General features: G+C 41.7%; 2 pseudogenes; both read left to right on the top strand.

Moving 5' to 3' along the window:
• Nucleotides 1-320: 320 nt before the first annotated feature.
• LOC102991434 (MORF4 family-associated protein 1-like) lies at nucleotides 321-685 on the top strand (annotated as a pseudogene).
• Nucleotides 686-2119: 1434 nt separating this feature from the next.
• On the top strand, nucleotides 2120-4474 carry LOC102991146 (ubiquitin-conjugating enzyme E2 S-like; annotated as a pseudogene).
• Nucleotides 4475-8460: the final 3986 nt, after the last annotated feature.

An 8460-nucleotide genomic window follows, 5' to 3' on the forward strand; every position in this document is an offset into this window, starting at 1 on the left:
GCTAGAAAATAAGATTTTTAAATGATACCATTTATAACAAAACTGAAAACATCTAATTACCAAATATCAAATCTAACACAAGATACACAGGACCAGCAGTGTCATGAAAGGGCAGCAGAGACCCGCGAATTGAGGGCTCCGCTGTTTGCGTGCGAGGCATTTTTTCCCAGAGCAGTTGGGAAGTGAGAGGTGTAAAGAGAAATTTTTAGAAGGTAATTCCGGAATACTGTTGACCATGAGTGTGGGTCACTTCGACTGGAGCAGTAACTGTTGATCAGCCGTCTCCAGGGGACTGTGGGTCTGAAGCGGTGGCAGGAAAAATGTGGCCCTTGGACCTGGACGATGGGGAAGCTCTGGAGGAGGTGGACATGCTGGCGTTGGAGATGGATTTGGAGCAATTCTGCTCCCGGGTATCAACCAGATGCTGGAGGCCATCACAGAGCTCACCCGAAAAGCCGGGAGCACGTGTCTGAGGACCAGGAGCAAGCTGTGGGAGACGGACCTTCTGCTCATCCGGATAAAAAAACAGGTGGAGGCCTCGGAGGACGGCGCCTTGAATGGGCGTCCCGGTGGGGAGGCTGACGACAGAGTATCGGAGTTGTGCGAGAAGACCAAGGAGATCGAAAAGGTGGCAGAGATGTTGGCCAAGCTCATCTGGCGGTTGGAGAAAAGTGAATTGTCCTGAAGGAGGGTCTCCAGTTCACTGCTAATGGACTCTGGTCAACTGATAAGAATGGGCCGACACCTTGGGGAAACTAAAACAGCTTGTCATTTTCTCTGTTTTGTTTTGTATATTTTTTACCCCCATGTAACAATCTCCCTAGGGTCAGTGGTTGGTGACCTCCATAGAGGTTTAGATTGTCAAATATATTTGGTTCTTGAAAAACAACTTTTGTTTGAGAAATACTCAAATAAGGGATATGGGGCTAAATCAAAAATTGTTTTAGTGGTCAGATTTATTTTGTTCCTTTGCTGTGTTTTTTAAATGTTGGGCAAGGCCCAACATTTGCTGTTACCCATGTGACAGCATTGTTTTCTGGAAGCTTGGAACATTTGAAGACTTGGGGTCAGAATCTCCCCACTTTAGAGGTGCAGTAGAAGGCACCACTTGGATGTAGCTGATCAAGAATGTAGGGATGAGGGACTTCCCTGGTGGTCCAGTGGTTAAGAATCCCGCTTCCAATGCATGGGACATGGGTGTGATCCCTGGGTGGGGAACTAAGATCCCACATGCCTCGGGGCAGCTAAGCCTGCATGCTCTAGAGCCCACAGGCCACAACTAGAGAGCCTGTGTGCCACAACTACTGAACCTGAGAGCTCTGGAGCCAGTGTGCCACAACTAAAGAGAAGCCTGTGTGCTGCAATGAAGAGCCTGCACGCTGTGACTAAGACCCAGTGAATAAATATTTTTTTTTAAAAAAAGAATGTAGGGGTGAGACTGCTTTGGAAAGACTGGGAAGAACTAGAGGACAGTTGGAGATGGAAGAAGGGTCTGCATATATTTTGGAACTTTAATTCCGCTGTGAGGCAAAAGAGAGCTGTGTTTTGTGGCAGATCATCTTGTGTATATTGTGTAACCTGACAGGTGACCCTGAATGACAAGGAAGCTGGAATAGGGAATGATGGGAGTACACTTGACCAACTAATACCCCCCTAGATTACAGGGGTTTCAGAGTATCGCATCAAAGAGACGATCTACAAAGAGCCTTGAGAGGCTGGAGAATGGAGAAGGCATCATGAGGGCCCACAAAGTCCTTTCTAGTTCATCAGGGTAGTAGACCTGACGGATTTGAGGACAAAATGGAACATCTAATAAGTGGTCATTTGCCTTGAAAAACAAAGACCTAAAAAACCTTTTTTAAAAAATAACTTTTTGGTCCAGATGATCAAAGCCTCTATGTGTAATAAAAAAAATCATAAATAGATTTCTTTTGAAATGGAAAAAAATTAAAAAAAAAAAAAAGACCAGCACCTGGGGCGGGTGGAGCTGCAGGCGCGGTGCATGGGGGTTGAAGCGGGGAGGGGAGTTGGGGCCCCTGGGGCCACAGTGGCAGCAGTTGGGGACTGCCCCCCAGCTCAGGAAGGGGGCTGGGGGACCCTCCCCTTGCCAGTGGCAGTCATGAACTCCAAGGTGGGGAACCTGCCCCCCTCCCCCATCATCCACTTGGTGTACAGGAGGTGATGACGCTGACAGCTGACCCACCTGACGGCATCAAGGTCTTTTCCAACGAGGAGGACCTCACAGACCCGCAAGTCACCATCGAGAACCCCGAGGGGACCCTGGCGCTGGAGGCCTATTCCGTATGAAACTCCTGTTGGGGAAGGACCGTCCTGCCTCCCCACCCAAGGATACTCACTTACCAAGATCTTCCATCCAAAGGTGGACGCCAGCAGTGAGACCTGCGTCAACATGCTCAAGAGGGACTGGACACCAGCTGGGCATCCGGCATGTGCTGCTGACCATTGAGGGCCTGCCGATCCACCCTGACCCGGAGTCCACCCTCGGCGAGGAGGCTGGCCCCCTGCTCTTGGAGAATTAGGAGAAGTAGTACAGCACACAGAGATCCCTCGGGGCGCAGGCAGGCTGAGGCCTCCACTGCCGACCCCATGGCCCCTGGAGGCCTGGGAGGGGCTGAGGGTCCCATAACCAAGAAGCACGCATCTTCCCCCTCTCTGTCCCCCCCGCCCCCCCAACCCCGCCCACCCCAGCCCCAACTCTGTCTCTAAGTTATTTAAATTATGGCTGGGGTGGGGGAGAGCATGGGGGACATGGATTTGTTTTTCTAAATACAGTTGGAAAAGCAAAAACAAATAAACAAACAAAAAAAAAACTGCAGAAATCTGTAAAACATTACCACGAGACATTAAAGAAGACCAAATTAAATGGAGAGACATACCATGTCAATGAATATAAAGATTCGCTAATATAATGATGTCAGTTTTCTTCAAACTATTCTATAGATTCAGGGCTATCGGAGTAAAACCCCAATCAGTTTTTAAATTTGGTTTATGTATGTATTTATCATATTAAGTGTATGTTGATGTTTATGTGTGTATATTTGTTTTGTTGTTATGGAATTCGCAAGCTGATTCTAGAAAATATATTAAAATGCAGTGGACTAGCCTGAAATCAATGGAAAGGCAATGGACTAAGAATAGTGAGGGTACTCTTGAAGAAGTTCGTGGTGCGAGAACTTACTCTACAAGACGTTGATAATTTCCCTGATGTGACAGTAATTGAGACAATATCATATTAATGAAAGGATAGACAAATAAAATAATGGGATAAAATCAAGACTGTGCATTTATAGATTCCTGAATGACTAAGATGACACTTCTGAACCTTAGGCAAAGCATAACTTTACAATAAATGTTGTTGAGAATATTGGCTATCCCGACAGGGGGTTGCTGGGCGTGGGGGCAGGTGAAAATGGACCTTGAACTCAATTACATACGATTCAGGAAAAAACAGCTCCAGATGGATTGCAAGGTTAAATGTGAAATACAGAACCCTGAAGCTGCTAGAGGATAAGATAGGAGAATATTTTCATGACCTACAGTAGAAAAAGACTTTATAAACAAGACACCAAAAGCATAAAGGAAAGATTTATAAATTTTACTGTATTAAGTTCATCAAGACACCAGTAAGAAAGTACAAAGTAAGCCACAGAGTGCGGGACAATATTTTGAATCACCTAAACAATCCTGCGATCAACAACAACAATAAAGTCTGGCACCCGAAAAGGAAAATGGGCAAGAGATTTGAACAGCAACTTCACAAAATATGAGAGCCAATAGCCAATGAATATATGAACATGTGAAAGGAACTCAACTCAGGGGAAACGTAAACTAACACTAAGTGAGATAACACTACTGTGATAAGAAATATATATTTGGTCTCTGCCCTCAGTTCCTGACACAGAGTTCCTAAAACCCTTGTAATTTCCTGAATAATAGGAATAACAGGAGCATTTTTTGTTATAATATTAGGACTAAGTCCCTGGTTCCTGACACAAGAGTTTCTAAGACCCTTGGAATCTCCAGAGTGATAGGAGCATTTTATCACATGCTAATGAGGAGACTGTCCCTGGATAGCTTCATAATGGGAGCTAGTCCCCAGAAAGACCAAGGCATGATTAGAAACAGAAATTTCAGTCCCACCTCCGCCGACCTCCAGGGAGGGGAGAGAGACTGGAGTTTGAATTAATCACCAGTGGCCAGTAATTTAATCAGTGATGCCTATGTAATAAACTTCCATAAAAACCCTAAACAGAAGGGTTCAGAGAGCTCCCAGGTTGGTGAACAAATGGCGGTGCTGGGAAGGTGGCACACCCAGAGAGGACATGGAAGGTCCACACCCCTTTCCCACACCTTGCCCTATGTACCTCTTCATCTGGCTGTTCATTGTATCCTTTATAACATCCTTTATAATGAACTGGTAATAGTAAATAAAGTGTTTGCCGAGGTTCTGTGAGCCATTATAGCAAATTACCAAACCTGATCAGGGGGGTTGTTGGAACTCCCAATTTTTAGCCAAGTAAGACAGAAGTATGGATAACCTGGGACCTTCTACTTGCAATTAGCATCCGAAGTGGGGGCAGTGTTGTGGGACTGAGCCCTTAAACTGTAGGGTCTGTACTAAATCCAGGTAGTAGTGTCAGAATTGAATTAAATTGTATAACATCCAGTGGGTATCTGCAGAGCATTAGAGAATTTCTTGGTTTGAAAAAGCCACACATTTGGTGTCAGAGGAGTTGTGAGTAGAGAAAATTTTCCTTTAACTACAAAACCTATCAAAACAGCTAAAATTTAAAAGACTGATAATACTAATCATTGAGGCAAGTAGAGAGTAGCAGGAACCCTCATTCACTGCTGCTTGACAAGTGTATTAGTACAGCCCCCTTAGAAAAGGAATTGGCAGTAGCAACAGAGTTGACTGCAAGCACACCCTAGGACCCAGCATTTCCAGTCCTAGGAAGAGAGAAAAGAGAAATGTGTGTACATGTGCACCAAGAGACAGTAGAATAGTGTTCTTAGCAGTATTATTTTTTCTTGGCTCTAACTGGAAATACCCAAATGCACACTAAGAGTAAAATATATATAAATAAATTTTAGATATATACAATCGAAGACTATAAAAGAGGGGAAATGAACCAACTACAGCTATAATCAGATCCTGGGTAAATTTCACAAACATCTTGAGCAGAAAAAAGCCGGTCATGAAAGCAGTTATACTGTAGGATTCCATTTACTATAAAATTCAAAACAGAGCTACAGAGTTTGGGGATACACTGGAACTGTAAAGCAAGCGAGGAAGTGATTGCCATAATTGCCAGGAGGAGATGAATGGGACATGAGAGAGGCTTTGGAAGTTTCAGCGAGATTGTTTCTTGATCTGAGTGGTGTTTACATGAGGCTTTGCTTTGTGATAAATCATTAGGGCACACATTTTTGTTTCATATATTTTATATATGCTTTTTTCAAACTGTATCTTTTGAAATTTAATCAATTTAATAATAATGAAATAATTTAAAATTAATTTAATAATAATAGGGTTTTAAACTGAGATATAATTCATATAATATTGTATTCATTTTAGGTGTACAACATAATGATTTGATTGATACATGTATATATTGCAAGATGATTGCCACAATAAGTTAACATCCCTCACCTCAAACAATTACAAATTTTTTTCTTGTGATGAGAGCTTTTTCTTTTTAATATTTATTTCTTTATTTATTTGGCTGCGCTGGGTCTTAGTTGCAGCATGCCACGTGTATTATCTTTAGTTGCAGCATGCTAACTCTTAGTTGCAGCATGTGGGATCTAGTTCCCTGACCAGGGATCGAACCCAGGCCCGCTGCATTGGGAGCACAGAGTCTTAGCCACTGGACCACCAGGGTAGTCCTGTGATGAGAACTTTTAAGATCTACTCTCTTAGCAACTTTCAAATATACAATACATATTGTTAAGTATAGTTGCCATACTATATATCGCCAGGACTTATTTATCTTAAAACTGAAAGCTTGTGCCTTTTGACCACCTTCACCTATTTTGCCATGCCCTCCCCCAACCTCTGGGACCATCAATCTGTCCTCTGTATCTATGAGTTCAGCTTTTTTTTAAGATTCCATGAATGAGGGATATCATACAGTATTTGCCTTTCTCTATCTGACTTATTTCACTTAGCATAATGCCTTCAAGTTCCATCCATGTTGTTGTATATAGAAGGATCTCCTTGTATTTTTTTTAAATTTTTTATATTGAAGTATAGTTGACTTACAGTGTTGTATTAGTTTCAGGTGTACAGGAAAGTGATTCAGTTATATATATACATATATTCTTTTTCAGATTCTTTTCCCTTCTAGGTCATTACAAAATATTGAGTATAGTTCCTTGTGCTATACCGTAGGTCCTTGTTGGTTATCTGTTTTATAAATAGTAATGTGTATATGTTAATCCCAAACTCCTAATTTATCCTTCCACCCACTTCCCCCTTTGGTAACCATAAGTTTGTTTTCTATGTCTGTGAGTCTATTTCTGTTTTGTATATAAGTTCATTTGTATCCTTTTTTTTTTAATTCCACATATAAGTGATATCATATGATATTTGTCTTTCTCTGACTGGCTTACTTCACCTAGTATGATAACATGTAGGTCCATCCATGTTGCTGCAAATGGCATTATATCATTCTTTTTTATGGGCGAGTAATATTTCATTGTATATATATGCCACATCTTCTTTATCCATTCATCTGTTGATGGACACTTAGGTTGCTTCCATGTCTTGGCTATTGTAAATAGTGCTGCAGTGAATCCTCATATGTGTTTTAAATTTCAACATTTAAAAGTTTAAGGAAACGTTCAGCATGAACCAATGGGTGGTGTCCAGTGACACTGCTACTTGCAGCCAATGTCCTGTTAAATTCAGCCCTGGTCTTTTTTATTGTGCCTTGAATAATCTTATATTACAGCCCAACACAACAATCCTTACTAAAGCCATCATGTCACTAATTTAAATGAAGGACTTTAGAGTTTTCTTTTTACGAAAGGTGAATTGTAAGGTTGTCAGAGAGAAAGAACAGCAACCATTTCAAACCACATGTAAGCTTTATTTAACTCTCTTTGTTAAAATATATATATATATATTCTCTTGCACTACTCCATCTGTGGACCCTCTAGGACCTCCGTTGGAGTGCTCTGCTCCCCATAGAACTGTAAATGTGCACACACATTGAAAAACACAAGGGAGCAAGGTACAAAGATCTTCACCCCTATGGAGCTTGACTGAATTATCCTGTACCACAGAGCTCCCAGGCCTCCTTGACAGTCTTTTAATATATTGGCTTTCACAACCGTCACCTCCCTTGTCATTCCAACTAAGTTATTAAAATTAAAGTAGAAGTGTTTAAAGCTAAAGATTTTTGGTAGAAGTTCGTAAAGGGGTCAGAAATCTGTGCCTTGACTCCCTAGCAAGATACTTCCCCATTGTTTATGTTTTTTGTTTTGGGGGGTGGTTTTTTGGTTTTTTTGTTTTGTTTTGTTTGTTTGTTTGTTTTATTTATTTTTGGCTGTGTCGGGTCTTAGTTGTGGCATGCGGGATTGCCATTGAGGCATGCAGGATCTTTCGTTGGGCACGTGGGCTCTTCGTTGTGGTGTGCAGGCTTCTCTCTAGTTGTGGTGTGTGGGTTTTCTCTTCTCTAGTTTCTCTTCTCAACTAAGCCGGTGCACCACAACTACTGAGCCTGAGCTCTAGAGCCTGCGAGCCACAACTACTGAGCCCGCATGCCACAACTACTGAAGCCCGCATGCCTAGAGCCCGTGCTGTGCAACAAGAGAAGCCACTGCAATGAGAAGCCCATGCACCACAACAAAGAGTAGCCCCAGCTCGCTGCAACTAGAGAAAGCCTGTGTGCAGCAACGAAGGCCCAATGCAGCCAAAAATAAATAAATAAATAATAAATAAATTTATTTTTAAAAAAATGTTTAACCTTTCAATGTTTAAAAACACAAAAACTCTGTTTGTATGAGAAAATTTAAATTTACATTTAAAACTTCTCTCCACTGGCCTTCATCTTCCTCTAACCAAAGGTCAACTCTTCCTTGACCAAATTCTCAAAACTGGTATCTACAGACAAAGACACATACTTAGAGTGGATGAACTCAAACAGGAATTTTCATGTACTCAGTACTTTGAGCTCCAAGTCACTTATTTTATTTTATCTATTTTTGTTTTTGTTTTTGTTTTTTTGGTTTTTTGGGGGGTTTTTATACAGCAGATTCTTAGTAGTTATCTATTTTATCCACATCAGTGTATACATGTCAATCCCAGTCTCCCAGTTCATCCCCCACCACCACCCCCCACTTTCCCCCCTTGGTGTCCATACATTTGTTTGTTCTCTACATCTGAAAGTCACTTATTTTATGAAGAAAAGGGAACCATCTTTCTCATGCCAA

This window comes from Physeter macrocephalus, chromosome 6 (genome assembly GCF_002837175.3).
Source record: "Physeter macrocephalus isolate SW-GA chromosome 6, ASM283717v5, whole genome shotgun sequence".
NCBI classification, from domain to species: Eukaryota; Metazoa; Chordata; class Mammalia; order Artiodactyla; family Physeteridae; genus Physeter; species Physeter macrocephalus.